The sequence below is a fragment of the Lampetra fluviatilis genome, chromosome 27 (assembly GCF_964198595.1).
Source record: "Lampetra fluviatilis chromosome 27, kcLamFluv1.1, whole genome shotgun sequence".
Lineage (NCBI taxonomy): Eukaryota > Metazoa > Chordata > Hyperoartia > Petromyzontiformes > Petromyzontidae > Lampetra > Lampetra fluviatilis.
The window spans coordinates 2,213,209-2,236,931 of NC_136301.1; the positions used below are offsets into that span (position 1 = coordinate 2,213,209).

Genomic DNA, 23,723 nt, shown 5'->3' on the forward strand with positions numbered 1-23,723 from the left:
ACTGGGGTGTGTGTGTGTACTGGTGTGTGTGTGTATGTTAGTGTACTGGTGTGTGTGTACTGGTGTATGTGTATACTGGTGTGTGTGTACTGGTGTGTGTGTGTACTGGGGTGTGTGTGTATACTGGTGTGTGTGTGTGTGTATTAGTGTGTGTGTGTACTGGTGTGTGTGTGTGTATTAGTGTGTGTGTGTACTGGTGTGTGTGTGTATTAGTGTGTGTGTGTGTGTACTGGTGTGTGTGTGTGTATTAGTGTGTGTGTGTATTAGTGTGTGTGTGTACTGGTGTGTGTGTGTGTCTATTTACCGACTGAGGGCCATTCATTGAGTTGTGCAGCTTTGTGCCAAAGGCGACTCCGACAGCAGACAGCAGCAACAGCAAAGAGTTTCTGCCGATTACAATGAGACTCCCCTCCCCTCCCTCCAGCTCGCTAGCCAGCCAGCGAGCAAAACGAATTTCTAAGATAAGTAAGATATCGTATACCACAGATTTATAAATATTTATTTTAAAATGTTTACCCGGTAAGGCCCACGGAGCTAAACAGTCGCTCGCTTTTTCCCAGAAGCGACCTGGCCACCACGAATGACAGCTCAACGATGTGGATCGTCATCACGTGGACAATGAAAGCAGCCTACTACTGTGTGTGTGCATGTGTAATGGGTTCCGGAGACACTTGTAAAGGTAACGTATTTGTTACAATACAACACTCCCTTCAGTCCTGATACTCTGCTACAGCCGTCGTCGTCGTCATCATCATCATCGTCATAATCATCGTCGTCGTCATCATCGTCATCGGCGTCGTCATCATCGGCATCATCATCGTCGTCATCGTCATCATCATCGTCATCATCATCATCGTCGTCGTCATCATCATCGTCATCATCATCATCGTCGTCGTCATCGTCGTCGTCATCATCATCGTCGTCGTCATCATCATCGGCATCATCATCATCATCAACGTCATCGGCATCATCGACGTCGTGATCATCGTTATCATCGTCGTCATCGTCGTCGTCATCATCGTCGTCGTCAGCTACGATGAACCCGCTGCTGGACGAAGGTTTCCCTAAGCTATCGACGTTCGATGTTCTAGGGTCCATGCGGTTGGGAGACGGTAATCATCGTCATCATCATTATTATCGGGGGGCGGGGGGGGCGTCTGTATTTGCCGGGGGGCGAGTAGACGGGTGGGGGGGGGCACTGTGTTGGCTCTTAGTAAATGATGTCTCTCATGGACGTGCAGGGAATTGATCATCACCACAGCCATAAGCGTCCACCCCTCCCCCTCCACGTCCACCGCTCTCTATCACTCAACCGTTCACCCCCACCACACACACACACACGGCCCCACACGCACAACACACACACACACGACACCACACGCACAACACGACACCACACACACAACACACACAACACACACACAACACACACACATGACACCACACGCACAACACACACACACACGACACCACACGCACAACACGACACCACACACACAACACACACAACACACACACAACACACACAATACGACACCACACACACACACAACACACACACAACACGACCCCACACACACAACACACACAACAACACAACACACACACAACACACACAATACGACACCACACACACAACACACACACAACACACACACAACACGACCCCACACACCACACACACACAACACACACAACACACACACAACACACACACACAACACGACAACACACACAACACACACACAACACGACCCCACACACACAACACGACAACACACACAACACACACAACACGACAACACACACACAACACACACACAACACACACAACACGACACCACACACAACACACACACAACACACACACAACATGACCCCACACACCACACACACAACACACACACAACATGACCCCACACACACAACACACACAACACGACCCCACACACACACTGCACACACAGAATAACACCACACACACAACACACCAGACACACACCACACAACACACACCCACACCACACACCACACTCCTCTCCGCCCAAAGCCCCCACCAGCACCACCACCCCTCCCACCACCTCCATCTCGCTCGACCACTTCACCCTCAAAATGCCCCACTGCTCACCCACGCCCCAGACCCCCCCCCCAACTTCACCCCACAGCCACCGCCCCCCCCGAAACCCTCCCCCCCCCCCACATTTCCACCCCCCGCCCCGCCACACGCCAAACCGCCCGCACTTTGCACCACCGTCACCCCATCACCACCCCCACCACCATCCACAACCATTCATACCCCACCCCCCACTCTACACCCCCACCCCCCCAAAATCCCTACCCCCCCCTACCACCCCCCCAAATGCAAAAGCACTGCGGGCGTGCAACCACGTGGTCGCATTGAAGCGAGGACGCGGGGGAGAGAGGGGGCAGGACAGGGGGAGAGGGGGGTAAGAGGGGGAGGGAGAGGGGAGGGAGGGGAGGGAGAGGGGGGAGGGAGAGGGGAGGGAGGGGAGGGAGAGGGGAGGGAGGGGGAGGGACAGGGGGAGAGGGGGGAGGGAGAGGGGAGGGAGGGGGGGGGACAGGGGGAGAGAGGGGAGGGAGGGGGAGGGAGGGAGGGAGGGAGGGGAGGGAGAGGAGGGGAGGAAAGGAATAAAGATGGGGGGAGTGAAGGAGTGGAAAGGGAGCAGAGGGAGGAGAGAGAGAAGGGGAGAGTGGAGAGAGATAACGATTGCTCATCGTCATCATGAAACTAAACTTGTTTTATTTTGCCAGGTAAGGTCCCACTGAGCCGTGCAGATCTTTTGTCAGAAGCGACCTGGCTGACACAAATGACAGCCCAACGAAGTGGCTCGTGGTCACTGTGCGGACATTCATGGCAGCCAAACACTCTCAACGCAAAGTCTCTAAACGCGTGTTGACGATTCCACAATGTGGAGGGAAACACCGGACGACCCGAAGAAACAATCCACGCGACCAGAGTCGAGCTGGAACCCACGACCTCCTGCATACCGGGCGAGGGAGTTAACATCTCCTCGCCACCGTGGGGAGAGAGTTGGGGAGGGGGGAGAGAGTGGGGAGCGGGAGGAGAAGGAGGAGGAAACGGATGAGAGGCAGTGAATAAGGGAGACCCCAAGGGCGACGGATCCCAACATCTTCAGGGGCCGGTCAACGTGCGCGTCGGCTACGCCAAGCTCGCCATTTACAGGGCGAGGAAGGTGGCCCTGGAGGGGAAACGTCCAGCCAGCAGCCTGGGCATCTTCCGCGCTCTGGTCGGTGCCAGGGTGTGTGGGCTGGAGTTCCGCCATGCGGCGCGGCTGACCCACGCCGTGCCGGCCTTCAAGGAGCAGTGGGCGATGGAGGAGACCGTGTGCTCGGTGGCAGATGACGGGGAGCTCTGCATGCTGATATGAGCTACCCGTCGGAGGCCGTAGGACTGCGAGAAGGGCTGCGTGCAGATGCAGCACTTGTCGTAGTTAATTTATATTTTTACAAATATTACATAGAAAACAGGGGGAACATAGACATGGAGGAGGAAGAGAGGGGGTAGAGAGAGAGAGGGGGTAGAGAGAGAGGGGGGGTAGAGAGAGAGGGGGGGGGTAGAGAGAGGGGGTAGAGAGAGAGGGGGGGGGTAGAGAGAGAGGGGGGGTAGAGAGAGGGGGGGTAGAGAGAGGGGGTAGAGAGAGAGGGGGGGGTAGAGAGAGAGGAGGGGTAGAGAGAGGGGGGGGGGGGGTAGAGAGAGGGGGTAGAGAGAGAGAAGGGGTAAGAAGGAGGAGAACAGAGCGTGACATCTTTCGTGAATTTTTTCATTTAAAAAGAGGGGGGGGGCACATAAAGCAAAGCATTGAACAAAAAACAAAAAACCTAAATGATGAACGAAGCAAAGTGCCGACTACACCGAGCATCTTCTTGTTTCCTCTGATCGTAAAAAAAAGAGAGGTGATCGAATAGGAAGAATTGGGGAAAGAGTTAAAATTTGAGTCTTTGGGGAGCCAAAAAAAAGGGATGGAGAGAGAGAGAGAGAGATAAATCAAGACAGGCGAAAGAGCGGAGTGTGAGACTGGAGGGAGAGGATGCACACACAGAGAGAGAGTGGGGAGGCGCTGGAGAGGAGGAAGAGAGGCGAGCGAGTGGAGGAGATATAGGAGAGAAAGTCAGATTTACGGTGAGTCGAGAGCGATGGGAGAGAGCCGAGAGGGCGATACGGGAGAGGGAGATGAGAGCTCGGGATGAGGGAGTGCGTGCGAGAGTGAACAAGTGGGGAGAGTGGAGAGATCTGGGAGACCGAAAGATCGCGAGGCAGTGGGAGACGAGGTGAGAGGGTCACGGGAGAGGGAGCGAGTGCATAAAGAGGAGAGAGAGAGCGAGGTGGGGGGAGTTTAAGCATCGCGAGAGAGGGAAAACACGGAAAATATTTAATTTAAAAGGGGGGGAGCACATAAAGCAAAGGAACCCCCCCCCCCCAAAAAACCGACATGAACGGAGCAAAGTGCCGACTAAACCGAGCATCTTCTTGTTTCCTGTGATCGTAAAAAAAAATGAGAGAGAAGGGGGAGATATAAGCAAGGGAAGAGAGAGAGAGAGACACGGGGAGAGAGAGCGGTGGGAGAGCGCGAGGAGAAATACAGGGAGAAGGGAGGGAGAGAAAAGAGAGAGACAATCACTGGGGAGAGAGGCACGGGGGGGGGTGAGAGAGAAGCAGCGGACGGGCAAGAGGGGAGGGAGAGAGAAGAGAGAGGGGGGGGGCAGCGACGAGGGGGAGGGAGCGAGGGGTGAGAGGAAGGGAGCGAGAAGAGAGGTAGAGAGAGAGACACACAGCGAGGGAGAGATGGAGACACAGCGAGAGAGAGAGACCCACCACATCGCTTCTCAATTCACCCGCGCAGCCGTGAGCAGCCATCGGCGCCCTTCGCTATGAAGAATCACGGAGAAGCGCATCATCATCATCATCAGCAGTAGCAGCATCATCATCAGCATCATCAGTAGTAGCAGCAGCATAAGCAGTAGCAGCATCATCACCAGCAGCAGCATCATCAGCAGTAGCAGCATCATCATCAGCAGCAGAATCATCAGCAGCAGCAGCATCATCAGCAGCAGCATCATCCTCCTCTACTGTCACCTCTTCACAATCGGCATTTTTTTTTGTCGTCGGCGCCGTGGCTGCCCGGAATGAGTAAATCACATTGAGATTTCATTCTTTTTCATTTGTATTCATTTTTATTATCATTTTAGGCGGGAGGGGGGGAGGGTGTGTGCGGCGATTGGATTTAAACGGACGCTCTCTCGCTCGCTCGCATACCTGTTACGATGCGTCTAATGGACGCGTCTCCTTTGGGGTTGACGGCAAATTAATTGCTAGATACGTGACGTGTCAACCGCCGCTGCTGGATGTTGCCTGCAACAAGGAGAGCCAGCAACAACGCATATGTCGCGTGATGCACCACCACCACCATCACCACCATCGTCGTCGTCGTCATCGCGCGAGCTTGGGATGAAGATCGCGGTGGACGCGATGACGGCCGTGATGGAGACGGCGGCGATGGAGACGCTGGCGATGGGCTGGAATTGTCGGCGCGAGGCTTGAGAGAAGGTGGGTTGGGGGGGTGGTGGTGGTGGGATTTTCAGCGGCGCTCACGGTGCCTCTGCTCGTAGCCGAGTCCCAAAGCCACGGGGCTGATCAATGTGCGTCGTGGGCCTACTCCTCCACTAGGTCGAGCCAGCCTCTTTTAAACAACAACAACAACAACACTACATTGGTGGTGCACCCGTGTTCATGGCCGTTGTCGATTGGAGAGATAAAGACATCTCGGAGTGTGGGGATAGCCACATGACAGCTGTCCTGCGCACTGCCGGCTTTAATAGGTGCTCGCTAACAGCACGACCTAATAGTCTGTTCAAGGGTATATGGGAGGGGGGTTGTTTGTATGTGTTCACGTCCGTGTGTCTGTACTGCATGCAAATGTACGTGTGTATTGCACGTGCGTGTGTGTGTACTGCATCTATATCAACTCCGTGTGTACTGCGAGTGTGTATGTAGTCCGTGTGTGTATATGCACTGCAGATGTGTGTGTGTGTTTGTAATTCTTTAGTATGTGTGTGTGTGTGGTACGAGCGGTGGCGTAGTGGTTAGCGCACTGCGTTAAAAACCCCGGCGACCAGAATTAGAATCCTACTCACGGCCCAACATCAGCGGCGAATCTCTGAAACCGCTCCGGACCCTGCACTGGGTCCACTCGGTGTACACGGTGCGGTGCGAAAACGTCAGCTCTGGGGAGACAAAGGCGGCCGGGAGTGCTGCTGGTATTAATACATGCTTAATAAAAAAAAAACACAGCACTTGCCTCGACAGCTATACGGGGGATATTTGTCTTTGTGCACATACGTGCGCGTGCTGTGTGTGCTGTGTGTTACCGCACGTGTACGACCGTGTGTTGATTAGCGTTTGACACGTGACTGAATTTCAATCGTAAGTGCCGCATTTCTGTTTTCACCCCTTTACCCCAGCAAGGCCACGCGGAGTCTCGAGACTAATTGTAGCGAGGCTCCCTCCTCCTGCCTCGGGATATTTGGCGAAGTGTGGGCAGCCCGATTCGTGACGAATCCATGTTTCGATCAGTCGACACGCCTGGGCGGTTTCACGAGGCTGTGTGTAGCCACCTCCGAATGATGAAATGAAGAACATTTAACGTAACGCTTTATGCGTCATGTGATTGCCATTAAAATGCATGCCAGACGGTTTGTCAAACTGGTTGTGTGTGAGTGTGTGAATTATAAACCCGGCGGCCCGAGTTCGATTTCCGCTTACGGCCAACACCGGTGACGAATTTCTTGCACCGGTCCCGGCCTCCCCCCCCCTAGGTAGATTCGGCCCAAAATATGTATCTGGAGCGGTGTGTAAACATCGCCGCAGGGGAGACAAAGGCAGCCGGGCGTGGTGTTGGCCACCCACCCCCACGTGTGCCGTTCCGGCCTTCATAAATGCTCACGAATACCACTTGCCCCAAGGCTTATAGTGGGATCTTTGTTTGTACATGTTGTGATGCCCGGGTTTGTGTGCCTGGGATTGTGTGCGTGGATGTGCCGATGCATGTGTGTGTCTGTCTTATGTGCTGCAATGCATCTGTGTTACATTGCTTGTGTTTTTATTTATTATGCACGTTTGCGTATGTATGTGCCGTATACACGCTCACAGCACTTGCCCCAACAGTGTTCAGGCTATACGGGGCATCTTTGTACGTATGTGCATTCGTACACATTTCCATACGTACGTAGGGTTCTCGCTCACAGCACTTGCCCTTACAATTTGTGCAGGCTATGCGGAGGAACCTTTGTCTTTTGTGAATGCATGCACGTCCGTCTATGTCCGTGCGTGAGTGTGCTCGCTCACAGCACTTGCCCCCAACGTGTCTGTTCAGGCTGTTCGGGGGGCAATCTTCCTCTGTGTACACCACCCACGTGTGTGTCTGTGTGTCTGTAAATCGTGAGTTCAATTGCTTGCGTACGTGCGTACATGCATCCGCTAATAACCAATGCATAGCCGATGCTACTTTGGCTGTATTGCGTTCTCACACCATTGGCTCTTGTGACAGGTATAGCTGCTGCTGCTGCAACAGTCTATAGATATAACAAATAAACAAAAACTTCACGCAAATCCTAAAACGGAAAAAGGTCAAATCTCCCTTCTACGTTTCCCAGCCCCAGAAATGTCACGAAATATTAGTCTTGTTCGTACATTAATAATTTAATAACATCACATACAACATGTGTGCCTATAAATGTCCTCACGTTACATAAGCTCGCGTGTGCGTGAGCGCACGTTCCGAGGGATATTGTCTATTGTTATAGGGAAGTGCGTTGCATATTACGCTGGAGGCGATATTGACACTGGCATGACTAGAGATGGGATGATGATGATGGTGACGGCCTGGCAGTCGAGGCTAGCGACGGAATGCCAGCCAAAGGATTGCACCTCGGTACGAGGGGCTCGAACAGATGTGGGAGCGATGCAAATCGACTCCCGTGCACAAGGCGATGATGGGTGGACGAATCTTTGCAGCGTCGCGAGACCGTGGGGCGAGATCACGGCGGCGTTTGTGCGCGAAGCCTTCATTCAGCAGTGGACAGATCACGGCTGATCGATGACGGTGATGGAATATTGATGCGAAATTGCTTCCGCGAGACGGCCACGCTGGGTTTGCAGCAGAGTCGTGCTGCATTGGGACATGTTGAGAAATTCAAACGGTGACGAGACTTTGCAGAAAACCCTCCACGCGTGGACATTAGAGGAGATCACTGCACAGACAGATTTAAGGATCCACCGCTCCGCTGTCATAGTTCGGCAGGCCTCGTAGCGCTCCGTGCCTATGAACTAAACTATTGTGCCAGGCAAGAAGGCCCCACTGGGCTGTACAGCTCTTGTTCAGAAGCGACCTGGCGATCACAAATGTGTAGCGGGCAAATACAATAAGCCACTTAACCTTGACTGCAGCCTTGCACCCCTTTTGTTTCTCAATCGTAAACAAATTAAATGTAATGTGAATAAGAACATAATGTGAATAAGAACATAGGATGGAACAAAGTAGTTGTAGTTAGGTTCCAGTGCTTAATTTGTGATTCCATGATTTACTTTTTCAACAAATCTGGTGTATCTCGCACCCCCAGCTGGGAGCGTGCACCCCAGGTGAAGAACCACTGCTCTAAACGCATGTTCATTCTAAACGTGGATGGAGAGAGACACGCAGACTCCCAATATACAGCAGGTAGTCAGGGTCGGGATTGAACCCACGACCTCCTGTATACCGGGCGAGGTAGCTAACATCTCGCCACCGCGCCCCATAGCAGAAAAACATCATTGGCGGTTTCCTATCTAAAGTTGTAGCCATTGATCATCGGCATCAGCAGCAGCCATGGTCAATCCACTGCTGGATAAAGGCCTCCCCGAGTATCATCTTGAGCCGCTGCCACACCCCCCTCCCACCTCGACATTTGCCACATCGCAACAATCCACGCGGCATCTGCGCACGAGCTCATATCATCGCTCCATCTCCCTCCCTAACGGACCCCACGCGGGGAACGCAAACTGCCGTGGACACCGCTGCAGCTCTGATGTACGGACGAGAAACATCGAAGCCCGCAGGGGAAATGGCAGGGAATGTTAAACGTGCCCCACGGGAAGCTCGCAGGGACATGCACGCACGGCCCGGGAGACGGGACGAGGAACTCAGATCGGGGTACAAACACAAATCGGAGCGACGTCGATTAGGGCAACAAAATTAAAATATGATAATTGGTTTTTTACCCTTCTATCTGGCAACAAAACTGACACCTTTTTTACAAGGAGTCATGTTTGCATAGACCACAATACCTGCAGCCATAATGCAAACAAAAAAACATAACTCTGATAATATGTGCACTGTCCTTGAAGTTGATTGTGTATATATTATCAGAGTTATGTTTTTTGTTTGCATTATGGCTGGAGGTATTGTGGTCTATGCAAACATGACTCCTTGTAAAAAGGTGTCAGTTTTGTTGCCAGATAGAAGGGTAAAAAAACTATTATCATATTTTTTTACTGGCAAATGAGGTTCCAATGGTGAAAATGAAAATAATTCGTACTTGGGCGGGAGGTGTCACAGCCGTGCGCGGGAGGATGTCCGATGGGACGAGACTGTTAACGGGAGTGTCGGCCAAAGGAAGGAGCGAGTCCACGTGGTGGCCCACGTGGATGTAGAGGCCTCGCCGTGGAGGGATGGGAGCGATGGGGTCGTCGGCTCGATCGTGCGCGAGCGAGATGGATCGCGCCGCAGCGGCGCGCCGGTCCGGCGAGTGATGGCGACGGGGCGGCGGAGACGTTCATTCGGTTGTGGGTAGATCCTGTCGGCCTTTTTTTTTTTACAGGTTTGATAAAATACGCACGGTGTGGTCTTGATGGAGCGGTGGCGCGGTGGGAGAAGATAGCGGCGCTGTGTGTGCATTGGCTCCCCGACCGATGCGCTGAGTTCGTATCTCCTCTCACAATTCCCTGTGGCCCCATTTGTAAATCCCGTGCTGGATGAGGATCTCCCCACGCCGTGCGGGTTCGTTGCGGGGGGGGGGGGGCGGTGGGTGGGGGGGGGTATTGGATCATACTTCACTCACCAGGCCTGCTCAGCGCGACGGTTACTTGGAAGGCGGAGAGAGTAGAAGTGGAACCATAGAAATACAGTCCAGTGGGTTTAGCTGTGCAACCGTCCTCTCTGCGGCCCACGACGTAGGCTCGCGCGGCTGGGTGCACGGTGGTCACCCAATGCAGTCAACTTCATCCGGGCTCGACCCGGCTCTCAGCTACTGAGATCTGACGAGATTGGGACGCGTCCCTGCGGGCGCTTTTGGTCGCGGTCTCCGACCGAATATTGTGGCGCTCCACGCGCAAGGCATCGTTCGAGCGACAACACGCATTGATTTGCTGACGACATGATCTGAGAAGCTGAAACCGGTCGAGACTTTACACAAACGATAAGTTGGGGAGGTTCACGGAAGGCTGCCAGGCTGGTGGATTACGAGGCAATGCTCCAATTGACTTGCGAGCAGTGTGTGTGTGTGTGCTGTGACACGTCAAAGCAGCTTTTGTACACAACAACAACAACAAAGTCACAGCGGTGTAGCCATCGAGTTTTCGGGCAGTGCAACTTCACCGGGGGACTGATAGCGCGACTACGAAGAGCGAGGGGCAGGAACTCGGTGGGACCTCGTTTAGTTTGTGAGACCATGGGCCATGCCAACCAGGCTAGGCCACTCGTTTTTGCCCAGAAGGTTGCGCACTTAGGTGGCAGATGCATATGAGGAGAGCGGCGAGGTGTTGTTCGTTTTTTGGTTTATTGTTTTTTGGTTGTCTTCTGAAAGTGCAAGGTCAAGTAGACTTTTTGTTCGAAGAATGGAGCTGTGGAAATGGTGGTAATTGTTTTGAATGTTGGGAGCATTTGCGTATGGGTGTACGTATGTTGAACTTCATTCGCACCATACGTTGCCAACCGTGCTAATTGGGTGCGACGGCTGTGATCAGCGAGGCCGTCGCTAGTCTCGACTGCCGGACCATCACCTCGTCATCATCATCATCCCATCTCTGGGCATAACAGCTTTTTTTGCTTTGAGTTTGGCGTCCTTCCCCCGCACCTCTGATTATCACGGTTGGCTGCGTGCGGTGCGAAGTTTAATATGCGTGCGTGCATACGACCCGTACCTGACGGCGAGTTTGTGCTTATAGCAGAAACTCCGGACAAGGTCGTGCTGATGTTGAGAGATTTATTTCGCGTGACAGGCGACCGGGAATTAAGCAGATATCAGCGGTCATAGGGATAAGTGTGGGAACACTTCATTCAATAATCCGTGACAAATTGAATTATGCCACAGGTGTGACCCTGTTGTTTGCCAAAATTGTTAACGGTAAGGCAGTACGTCAAATAGAATTGTCGTGCCTCATCAGCTACATTTCGATCGGAAGGCAATGTATTATTTTTTGGCATTAATTTAGCCGGCCCACGTCTTGGTAAATTGTCATGATTCAGAAGTACGTGCGTGTGTGTGCATATATAGGTATGTATCGCAACTTTATTCTGTCAAAGATAATTTCACTTTACATTTTCAGGGGCGAAGCGATCTTCTGATGTGCAATTGTGCAAGGGCGCCGCTGTCTCTTGAACACGTGCGTCGTCTGCCATCTAGTGGCAGCATCTGGGGGGAGCGGGGGGGGATGAATATGTTGCACGTGAGTTACCAGGGTCATGGACCAGTCACTGCAACGCTTTTACAGGTATAGGTTACAGAATTATTAACGCGATCTTTACTTACCAGGGGTTGTTCGGGGGCACCTGCGGTCATCCCTCACAACCATTTACGGACTTCGGCCAGGAAAGTCACGAACGAAAATTGCACACGAACGACGCGTCCACGCAAGCACTCGACGCTCCGTTTTTAAGTTTTAAAATTAAACATCTTTGAATTGTATTATGTTTTGAATTAGATAATTTTATTTCTTCATTAAAAGCTGATATCATTTTACATCTGGAAGACTTAATTGAACAGGACATTTCGCGTGAATTTTCGCTTGTCGTTAAGTAGATGGCCTTGCCGGGGGGTTCGGTTCGATGCGGACTGTCACCTGTTTGGGATTGAGGGATCGAGTTAAGGCGACATAGAGCTGCTGGCCGTGCAAGAAGACCGCCGTCTGCAGATCGATTCCAACGTCATTGAACGTCTGTCCCTGCGCCTCTGTCGTTCATGCAGGGGGCGCGTAGGTTTGCAGCGCCCCCTGCATGAAAACGACGGAAAGCGCAGCATTCATCACAGATAGATAAAGTTGTGCGCTTCTATCTTTACTTATTCAACCACTGTCATATTTCACTCTTTTTTTATGAAATAGACTTGTGTTATATTTCATGTATTGATGGGTATGGGGGGCATTGGTTAGCACACGAGCCTTTAAACCTGAGTTCGATTCCAGTCACGGCTAATCCAGTCCGAGACTTTCACCAACCCAAACTGAGGGGCGTCGTGAAGTATGGTGAAACAACCCCCCTTGACCAACTTTGCAGGCCTTCATCCAGCAGTGGATTTACAGATGGATGTACATAAAAAAAAAAGTACGCATATACAGCATATATATAAAGATACATTATTTTAAAATTTTTACAACGAAGGTTGAAAGCATTAATGCATGTTGCCCTGTCTGTCTGTAACCTGGGTGGTGGTGGTGTGGTGGATATTGTCTCTCGTACAGGTGATTCAATATTTACCCGTTACCTGGTGATGCTGCTGCTGCCGCTGAGTTGGCAGCGGTGCACAAAGCAGTTAGGAACAAAAATGCTCAACACATTCGTCATGTACGTGTGTTGAACTCCTCTCGCACCGTACGCAGGCAACCGTGCTAATTGGATGTACTGCATATGTTTGTATAATAGTCCGTATATGTTTTTATAATCGTATTATATATTAAGTGTTTGACGTTTGTGTATGCGTGTGTGTGTGCGTACGCACACGTAGCGGTTCGTGCGCTGCGCTATGAACCCGGCGACCCGGGTTCGATTGCCGCTCACGGCCAACACCACAGTGACGATTATCTGAACCGATCATGGGCCTCCCCTAGGTCGACTCAGCCTCAAATGAGTACCTGGTGCGATGTGTAAACATCGCCACTAGAGAGACAAAGGCGGTCGGGCGTGGTGCTGGCCACCCACCCCGTCGTGTACCGTTCCGGCCTTCATAGGTGCTAGCTAACAGCACTTGCCCCTACAGTCTGTTAAGGCTATACAGGGGATCTTTGTCTTTGTTGTGTATACGCATATTTTACATATTATACACATCGGTAAGCTGTGGCTGTGTGTGTGTAGCTGTGTGTGTAGCTGTGTGTGGCTGTGTGTAGCTGTGTGTAGCTGTGTGTGTGGCTGTGTGTAGCTGTGTGTGTGTGGCTGTGTGTAGCTGTGTGTGTGTGTAGCTGTGTGTGTGTGGCTGTGTGTGGCTGTGTGTGTGTAGCTGTGTGTGGCTGTGTGTGTGTAGCTGTGTGTGGCTGTGTGTGTAGCTGTGTGTGGCTGTGTGTGTGTAGCTGTGTGTAGCTGTGTGTGTGTAGCTGTGTGTAGCTGTGTGTGTATGTGCCGTGTCGGCCTTCATAGGGTGCTCGCTAACAGCACTTGCCCAAAAGTCTGTTAAGGGGGATCTTTGCTCTTTATCTGTGTGCTCGATGTGTGTGTGCTCCGTGTGGAGCAGGCCTGCAGTTCGGCTGGGCATATGTCGACATATGTCTACGTTCTAGAGTGAGTGAGAACCCTTCAGCCACAACAGTGGGGACCTCAGAATCAAGCTGATGCATTTATACTGGAGGAGGAATCTGATGAGCATTAAAGCTCTTTTTCACAGATGTCCAGTCGGGGCGTGCAAGAACATTACAACAACAAACAGTACAAAAAACACGACAGCAGTGCAAAGTACAAGAAAGGTAAAGAAATCACCCAAACACAAACAAATACAACCACTAAATCAGCCCCGCACCCTACCAGGCAAAGCCCCACCGAGGTAGGGTATTGAACTCCTTTGGCAGAAGCGACCTGGACATCACCACTGATCGCCGCTCAACAAAGAGGCCCATCGCTTTGGAGAATTTATGAGCAACGAAAATAATCAAAACGATCTCAATGCGTCTGCAGTCACGAAAGCTTTAAATCGAAAGATCTCAATGCGTGTTTGTAAATGTGGAGGGGGGGGGGGGCGAGCATCACGTGTCGAAGGAAGGAGGCGACCCCCTGTGTGAGCGCCCTGGTTGATGTGGGGCCATGAGCGTAGGAGAGCGATCTTGAGGAATCCTGAGCCCAGGTAAAACACTGGGCGAGGATGACGTCACTGGGCAGGGATGACCTCACTGGGTAGGGATGACCTCACTGGGCGGGGATGACGTCATTGGGCGGGGATGACGTCATTGGGTAGAGATGACCTCACTGCGTAGGGATGACCTCACTGGGTAGGGATGACCTCACTGGGCAGGGATGACGTCACTGGGCGGGGATGACCTCACTGGGTAGGGATGACCTCACTGGGCAGGGATGACGTCACTAGGTAGGGATGACGTCACTGGGCGGGGATGACCTCACTGGGTAGGGATGACCTCACTGGGCAGGGATGACGTCACTAGGTAGGGATGACGTCACTGGGTAGGGATGACCTCACTGGGCGGTGATAACCTCACTGGGTAGGGATGACCTCACTGGGGAATACCTCACTGGGCGGGGAGGTGACCTCACTGGGCGGGGATGACCTCACTGGGTAGGGATGACCTCACTGGGCGGGGATGACCTCACTGGGCGGGGATGACCTCACTGGGCGGGGATGACCTCACTGGGTAGGGATGACCTCACTGGGCGGGGATGACCTCACAGGGCGGGGATGACCTCACTGGGCGGGGATGACCTCACCAGGTGAAACTGCGGGGGCAGAGGGTGGCGGTCGAGTGCCTGCCCTGCCAACACGCAATATTACAGCCGCTTGGAACGCGATCACAAAACTAATAAGTTTAACACTTTCGCGACCAATCTCATCCTTAATACAGGTTTTTGTTACGGGTTAGATCGCGTAAATATATAAATGTGTCATTAAACCTGGCACCATCCGGCACAGCCAATTCGTAAAGTTTGTCACGTAAACAGAACGTGCAAATTCGTTACTTGCGCAGAACAAAACAGGTTTCTGCAGGATAAATAAAAACAAAGGGGATGCAACCACCCCAGTGTGGTCCTCCTACATTCTACAAGAAGGGGGGGGGGGCGCAATAATTACTGGGGGGGGGAATCGTCCCTCACTTGTGTACGGTAGGAAATGTTCCGGAGAGGATTTATTTAGCAGCGCTTTAGCCGCGGCCTCGTTGCCTGAGGAGCTTTGCGGAGACCCCCCCCCACCGCCCCCCCCACCAAATGTGGTTTTAGGCAGGGGCGGTCCTGCACAGACGCAATTTTCCTCGCCTGCTACAGCAGAGATAATATTTTTCATCAGCTGTACGACACTGAACGAAAGCTTGCCTGGCCTGTCACTCCACACGGGGCTCTTTCTGGGTCTTCTCGGTTCACAGTTTTCGGCTCCTTTAATTTCGACGCTTGGACTATTTTTCTGGGACACCTCGCCACCGGCTTGGAACGTTCACGGCTGGCCTGCCGAACGATCCGTCCTGGATTTGAGCAGACTGGATCAAGGTGTGAGGAGCTCGCAGACTCTTGAAAGATCTAGACACGGTCCCATCATCATCGAGCTCGTCCGGCAGGCGAGGAGGCTGCGTTTGGCTGGGGTCATGTGGCCACCGCATGCCCCAGCCACCGCATGCCCCAGCTACCGCATGCCCAGCCACCGCATGCCCCAGCCACCGCTTGCCCAGTCACCGCATGCCCAGCCACCGCATGCCCAGCCACCGCTTGCCCAGCCACCGCATGCCCAGCCACCGCATGCCCAGCCACCGCATGCCCAGCCACCGCATTGCCCAGCCACAGCATTGCCCAGCCACCGCATGCCCAGCCACCGCATGCCCAGTCACCGCAGGTCCAGCCACCGCATGCCCAGCCACCGCATGCCCAGCCACCGCATGCCCCAGCCACCGCTTGCCCAGTCACCGCATGCCCAGCCACCGCATGCCCAGCCACCGCTTGCCCAGCCACCGCATGCCCAGCCACCGCATGCCCAGCCACCGCATTGCCCAGCCACAGCATTGCCCAGCCACCGCATGCCCAGCCACCGCATGCCCAGTCACCGCAGGTCCAGCCACCGCATGCCCAGCCACCGCATTGCCCAGCCACAGCATTGCCCAGCCACCGCATGCCCAGCCACCGCATGCCCAGCCACCGCATTGCCCAAGCAGCTTCTGTTTGGCCGGATAGAAGGGGGCTGAACGGGTGCGGCACGGGTTACAGAAGACGTGGGCTTATGCTGTAGGAGATGATGAGGAGCTGAGTTGACTTTTCCCACGATTGGTACCATTGGTATGTGTGTGTGTATATTTATACGTATGAATATAGGTCGACTCAGCCTTAAATGAGTACCTGGTGCAAGGTGTGTAAGCATGGCTACTGGGGAGACAAAGGCGGCCAGCGTGGTGCTGGCCACCCACCCCCTCTTGTGCCATGCCGGCCTTCATAGGTGCTACTCGCTAACAGCACTTGCCCCAACAGTCTGTTGAGGCTATACAGGGGATCTTTGTATGTGTATGTATGTTGAACGTCTTTCCCATCGTACGTAGCCAACCTGTGCTAATCGAGGGGTTTGTGCATGTACATCTACGTACATGCGTCTTACAGATGGCTAAAAACAACACAATGTAATTGCTACTGTGTGGTATTGGTAATTGCTTTGTAATTGGTCAAATATCCAAATGCCGAAAAATTATCTGCAAAATTACCCAATTGGGATTTCACGCAGCAAGGAAGCAGAGGCATCGCTACCCTCCCGCGGAAAAAAAAAACAACTTAGCCAGACCCTTGGGGCAGACGAGCACAATACCTACCGCACGAATGAATATAAGTACGCGTGTATCTATATTAAACATCTATACGATGCGTAATGTAAATATATACATACAAAACGACCTATCGCTAATATGGCACGGCATGGGCAATGCCGTCATCCAATAGCGGATTGACAAAGGCCTGTAAATTATTCGTGTATAAATAAATATTCATATTAATATATGTGTGTGTGTGTGTGACCCGGCCTTCATTGGTGCTCACTGACAGCACTTGCCCCTTAGAGCCTGTGCAGGCTATACGGGTGATCTTTGTTTTTGGTGTGTGCATGTGTGTGTGTGTGTGTGTCCGTTACACGTGGGGTGGGGGAGCGGTGGTGTAGTGGTTAGCGCGCTGCGCTCCCAACCCTGTGAACCCGAGTTTGATTCGCGCTCACGGCCAACACCGGTGACGATTATCCGAATCGGTTCTGGACATCCCCTAGGTCGACTCAGCCTAAAACGAGTACCTGGTGCGATGCGTAGAAAACATCGCCACTGGGGAGACAAAGGCGGCCGGGTGTGGTGCTGGTCACCCGTTCCCCTCCCCTTGTCATGGTACTCGCTAACAGCACTTGCCCCAACAGTCTGGCAAGGCTATACGGGGTTCTTTGTCTTTGTCCCGTTACACGTGGGGCTGGGCTACTGGAGGCGCGGGCTGCGTCGCTCTTGTGATTTCACTCACGTAACCAACTCTGCACGGGGAAGAGACCACGGGGAGAGAGAGAGCGGGAGGGAGAGAGAGGGGGTAGAGAGAGAGAGAGGGGGGAAGGGGTAAGAAGGAGGAGAGCAGAGCGTGAAATCTTTCATTTAAAAATGGGAAGGGGGGGATTTACATAAAGCAAAGCATTGAAAAAAAAAACCGAAATGATGAACGAAGCAAAGTGCCGACTACACCGAGCATCTTCTTGTTTCCTCTGATCGTAAAAAAACAAGAGAGAGAGAGAGAGACAGATCGAGAGAGGCCAGGAAAGGGAGGAGAGTGGGGAGAGCGAAGAGAGAGAGAGAGAGTACAGATGAGAGGGGGTGAGACGATATGGCTGCGGAGACGTATTGTCACATTCCAGTTACCAAACGTCGTGGCTCGGCCCGGGACAGTCCCGGTGGTTTCTTAAATCCTCTCGCGGTGTTCTGGGACATTTTGTCAGTGCGGATTCAAAGACTTCAGCCCACGTGCTCAACTCATGGTACGCGTGGGTGAAGACGAGGGGGGGGGGCTAGCGGGGAGGCAAGGGCGGGGCTAGTAGGTGAGTGGGTGTGGCCTCGTCAAAGTGGGCGTGGGTCACAGAGGGGTGGGGGGGGACAGTGCTAAAAAAAACCGCGTGTCCTCATTGAGCCTCTGGGAAATACTGCAGATTGAACCAAGCGTGAGATGGTTTGGGGACGTTAGCATCCAGGCACCATCATCCACCCTTCAAGCAGTCAGGGCTCACCTGTCCAAGCTGTCACCTGGCCAGGCTTTTACCTGTCTACATCTGGCTCATTCAGGCTCTCACCTGGTCAGTCTCTCACTTGTCTACACCTGGCCCATTCAGGCTCTCACCTGGTCAGGCTTTTACCTGTCTACACCTGGCTCATTCAGGCTCTCACCTGGCCAGGCCCTCACCTGTCTACACCTGGCCCATTCAGGCTCTCACCTGGTCAGTCTCTCACTTGTCTACACCTGGCCCATTCAGGCTCTCACCTGGTCAGGCTTTTACCTGTCTACACCTGGCCCATTTATGCTCTCACCTGGTCAGTCTCTCACTTGTCTAGGCCTGGCTCATTCAGGTTGTCACCTGGTCAGTCTCTCACTTGTCTACACCTGGCCCATTCAGGCTCTCACCTGGTCAGGCTTTTACCTGTCTACACCTGGCCCATTTATGCTCTCACCTGGTCAGTCTCTCACTTGTCTACACCTAGCTCATTCAGGCTCTCACCTGGTCAGTCTCTCACTTGTCTAGGCCTGGCCCATTCAGGCTCTCACCTGTCTACACCTGGCTCATTCAGGCTCTCACCTGTCTACACCTGGCCCATTCAGGCTCTCACCTGATCAGGCTCTCACCTGTCTACACCTGGCCCATTCCGGCTCTCACCTATTCAGGCTTTTACCTGCCTAGGCCTAACCCATTCAGGTTCTCACCTGGTCAGGCACTTACCTGGTCAGGCTCTCACCTGCCTAGGCCTAACCCATTCAGGTTCTCACCTGTTCATGTTCTCACCTGGTCAGGCTGGCATGCGAGGGGGACTTTGAGCTCCGGCTCCAAGCCTCCGAGGTTTTCATCGAACATTGCCTCCGATTCACGGAACATGCCGCACTCGGGTGCCGCTCGACATGCGTATGGGAAAGCGACGTTTCCGTTTGACTTGGACCACACCCTCGTCTCGACGTGTTACCTCCGATCAGCACGGTTGGTTACGTACGGTGCGAAGGAGGTTCAACGTACAGACACACACCTTTGGTGTAAAGGTCAAACTGCTGATAGATGTCATTGAAATCCGTTCATATTTACAGGTTGCTCAGGATTCCCCAAACCCCACCCCACCACCACCTCTTGTCCTCTGTGTCCTGTCCCTCCACGTCAGTGGTTCTTAACCTTTCCTGCAGCTTTGCACTCCTTTGATTCTCAATTATTTAAACAAAAAAGTGCCCGTGCTTAATTTTGTGTTTTCTGGCCACGTCACGCAGCACACAGCAAGGGCATCTCGCACGCCCAGGGGGGTGCATGCCCCCCAGGTCAACAAGAAGATGAAAAAGGAAAACCACAGCCCTACGCGATGACTCGCTGTGTGTTGACCGCGATGGGTCTGGCCCCAAATGCGGTGATCGCCCAGTAAATGAATGCCGCTGTACATGGAGGGGGTTTCGATTTAAAGCTTTCGTGACTGCAGGGATTCATCTTCTTGGTTCTTTCGGTAAAGTCACGTAGAAGGGAAGTAATAAAATAAAAAAAACATAATAAAATAATATTATTTATTATGTTTTATTTTTATTATTTTATTACTTCCCTTCTACGTGACTTTACCGAAAGAACCAAGAAGATGGAGAGGGTTGCCTGTGGACTCGCAGTGGCTTCAGTTTAGCGGGGAGAGGGGACGGGAATTAATAGAAGTGGAAGTTGGTGGTGTGTGTGTGTGACCTTGAAAATTAATAAACGTGATGGAGATTTTGAAGGGGTTTAGGGAGAGTTATTTTTTGTTTTTTTCGGTAAAGTTACGTAGGTAAAAAATAAAATAAATTAAAACAGCTAAAATTTAGTTGTTTTCAATTCATTTTAATTTAAATGAAAATAACTAAATTTAGTTGTTTTCATTTTAATTGATTTTAATTTTTGCCTACGTGACTTTACCGAAAAAACCCAAAAAGCATGAATCCTTGCAGTCACGAAAACTTCAAATCTAGAATTTAGGGAGAGAGTCGGAGAGGTGGTTAGTCAGAGACGTTCCAGTGCAAGTTGATTGGACAATGCCGAGAGACAGGGGAGAGAGGGAGACAACTCCACGCGACCACGAGGAGAGGCAGACACGCAAACTCAGAATATGCAGGAAACATCGTCAGGGTCGTGGGATCGACCCCACGCGACCTCTTGTGTCCCAGGCGAGGTAGGCGACATCGTGGCGCCTTGGATTCTAGCCCCAGGGATCTCAGCAGTGCCAACTCAGCGGCCTGAACCTGCGATTGGCATCTGGCCCGCACCTCCGCATGAGAGATGGTTTTGAGAGAGCGAGTCTGAGAAGAGATGTAGGGGAAGAGCTGAAGGTTATGAGGAGCGATGGATGTATGCGTGTCTTTGTCTCGGTGTGTATGTCGCTGTGGGTTCGCTACGTCATTTGCTTGGTAGCTGTGTGTGTGTGTGTACGGAGGTGTTTGTGTGTAGCTGTGTACAATATAGCCGAGTCTAGGTGTGTATGTCACACCTGTCAACCCATGCGCTTTACCCCGTATTCTTGTGCGGGGTAATTGAGTTTTCAGATCCATACGGCGTACAGCCGTTTCAATACATTTTTTTGTCTATTTGTTTGTGTTTCTCCCTTGCGATGGGGCTTTGCAGGATGAACGTTGAGATTTATAAAGGGCACGGGGTGACCAATAATGTCTGAATTGGTCTGTAATAAGGTAGGGCACTGATAAGGGGGGGGCATGTCGCTGTGTGTAGCTACGCATGTTGCTTAGTAGCTATGTGTGTATACGGAGGTATTTGTGTGTAGCTCTGTATACAGCTGTGTATATGGCTTTTCTATAGTTGTATTTATGTAATTTGAACTTCTTTCGCACCGTACGTAGCCAACCGTGCGAATCGGGGACGCGGAGTGCGGGAGACGCTCGCAGACAGAGGGGGAGAGATGGTGGGAGGCGAAGAGAGTTGAAGAGGGAGAACGATGGGGGAAGAGAGTGGGTGAGCGCTGGGAGGGAGAGAGACTGCGAGAAGGGCTGGGTGCAGATGCAGCACTTGTCGTAAAAAATATAAATATGTACATAGAACACATAGGGAGAGAGGGGGGGGGTAGAGAGAGAGGAAAGGGGTAAGAAGGAGGAGAGCAGAGCGTGAAATCTTTTGTGAAATCTTCAATTTAAAAAGGGAGGGGGGGCACATAAAGCAAAGCATTAAAAAACAAACTAAATGATGAACGAAGCAAAGTGCCGACTACACCGAGCATCTTCTTGTTTCCTCTGATCGTACAAAAAAGAGAGTGGTAGAGAGAGATTGGGGGAGAGGGTTCGAAGGGGAGAGATTCCCGGAGAGAGTCGGGGGGGGAGAGATGAGGGAGAGTGGGAGAGAGTGGGAGAGATGCGCTCATGCACTGTATGCGACGTGGGGGAGAGAGAGAAGCAATGAATGAAAAAAATCCGGGGTGAGTTATGGATTTGTGTGTCGGTGCACACGTGAGTGAGCGAGTGGGAGTGCGAGTGACTGAGTGAGAGAGTAAATGAGCGCGTGGGTGAATGCGTGAATGAGCGAGGGAGTGGGGGGAGTGAATTAACGAGTGGATGTGTGATCGAGTGTGTGTGGGTGAGTGAGTGTGCGAGTGAGTGTGTGAGTGAGTGGATGAGCGCGTGAGTGAGCGGGTGAGTGTGCGAGTGAGCGGGTGAGTGTGTGAGTGAGCGGGTGAGTGTGTGAGTGAGCGGGCGAGTGTGTGAGTGGACAGGTGAGTGTGCGAGTGGAAAGGTGAGTGAGCGGGTGAGTGTGTGAGTGAGCAGGTGACTGTGTGAGTGAGTGTGTGAGTGGACAGGTGAGTGAGCGGGTGAGCGGGTGAGTGTGTGAGTGAGTGGGTGAGTGTGTGAGTGAGTGGGTGAGTGTGCGAGTGAGTGTGTGAGTGAGCGGATGAGCGCGTGAGTGAGCGGGTGAGTGTGCGAGTGAGTGAGTGTGTTAGTGTGTGAGTGAGCGGGTGAGTGTGTGAGCGAGCGGGTGAGTGTGCGAGTGAGTGTGTGAGTGTGTGAGTGTGTTAGTGTGTGAGTGAGCGGGTGAGTGTGTGAGCGAGCGGGTGAGTGTGCGAGTGAGCGGGTGAGTGTGTGGTGAGTGATCATACCCAACTGACCCACGTCCACCCTAATGGCCCCACGTCCACCCCACGGACTCACGTCCATCCACATGGCCTTGTGGGGGGACAGGTGCCCGGCACGACTTGCACAGGCACCGCCACCGGCATTGCGCGTGATCCTTGCTGCATCGCAGCCCGGCGCATCTTGTGGGCTGTGATGTAAATGTTGATGATTTTGATGACTGATTACGTTGTCGGTGGCAACGGTAACCGGTGACAATCTCAGGTTATGGTAATGATGGCAGCGGCTATATCGACGACGATAATCCATTTTGTTATATATAACGACGTGTTTTGTGTGTATATATTGCGGTGTTTATGTGCTGCTGATGATGTTTCCCACCGACTCTGTTGATGATGATGATGATGTCGCTGTTGACACGTTTTCTCCCATCCCGCCGTTGTTCAGAGACCCCGCGTGCTGCCTCGACTGGGTTGGGCAGACGACGAGGTCGCGGCGGCGAGGAAAGACGTCGAGGAGGTCAGAGGGCAGGAGAGATCGGGAGAAGGAGGTGGCCGGCGAAGAGGAAGAGGAGGAGGAAGAAGAAGGAGGAGGAGTGAGACGACAGAAGGGGCGGTGAGCAGAGGCGGGAGTAGCGGAGAGACGGGAGGAAGGAACGGAGCGGAGGGAACGCAAAGACAGAGAAGCTAAGGAGCAGGGGGGGGGGGGGAGTAGGTGGGGGTGGGGGACAAGAGGAGGAAAAGGCAATAGCGGAGGAAGAGGCAATAGAAATCGGTTGAAAATAAAATTGTACAGGAGGACACGAAGGGAATATAAAAACGAGGTCGGGAATCATAAAGAGGGGAACGAACGGACAGAAAAAGAGGAGCAGGAAGAGGGAGAAAACTGGAAGAACCAAAACAAGGAGATAGAAGAGGAATAGGGAGGGGAGGACCAACGGAAGATCAGGAGGAGTAGGAAATATAGAGAGAGAAAGACACACACAAAGGATCAGCTCAAGAAGAGGAACATAGTATAGGGAAGAGCGGTAAAAAGAGGAGTCAACAGGGAAGAGGAGACAGAGGGAGAGGTACAAGAGCCAAATAACGACCGGCATTGAGTGAGCCGGTAGGAACGAGAGTGGCGAGCGAAACGACAACGGGTGAGGGGGGAGAGAGAGATCACGGAGAGTGAGAGGCTGGATGAAATCAAACGAGGGAAGGAATCGAGAGTGGGGAAGAGGAAAATAGAGAAAACGGAGTG

At 52.5% G+C, this 23,723-nt stretch overlaps 1 long non-coding RNA gene across 1 annotated transcript; it reads left to right on the forward strand.

The window, feature by feature from the left end:
• The first annotated feature begins 4,760 nt into the window (after positions 1–4,760).
• On the forward strand, positions 4,761–23,384 carry LOC144942273 (uncharacterized). Its single transcript, XR_013639353.1, has 2 exons — positions 4,761–5,587; positions 22,929–23,384. It is a non-coding gene; the product is annotated as an uncharacterized LOC144942273 (long non-coding RNA).
• The last annotated feature ends 339 nt before the right edge of the window (positions 23,385–23,723 follow it).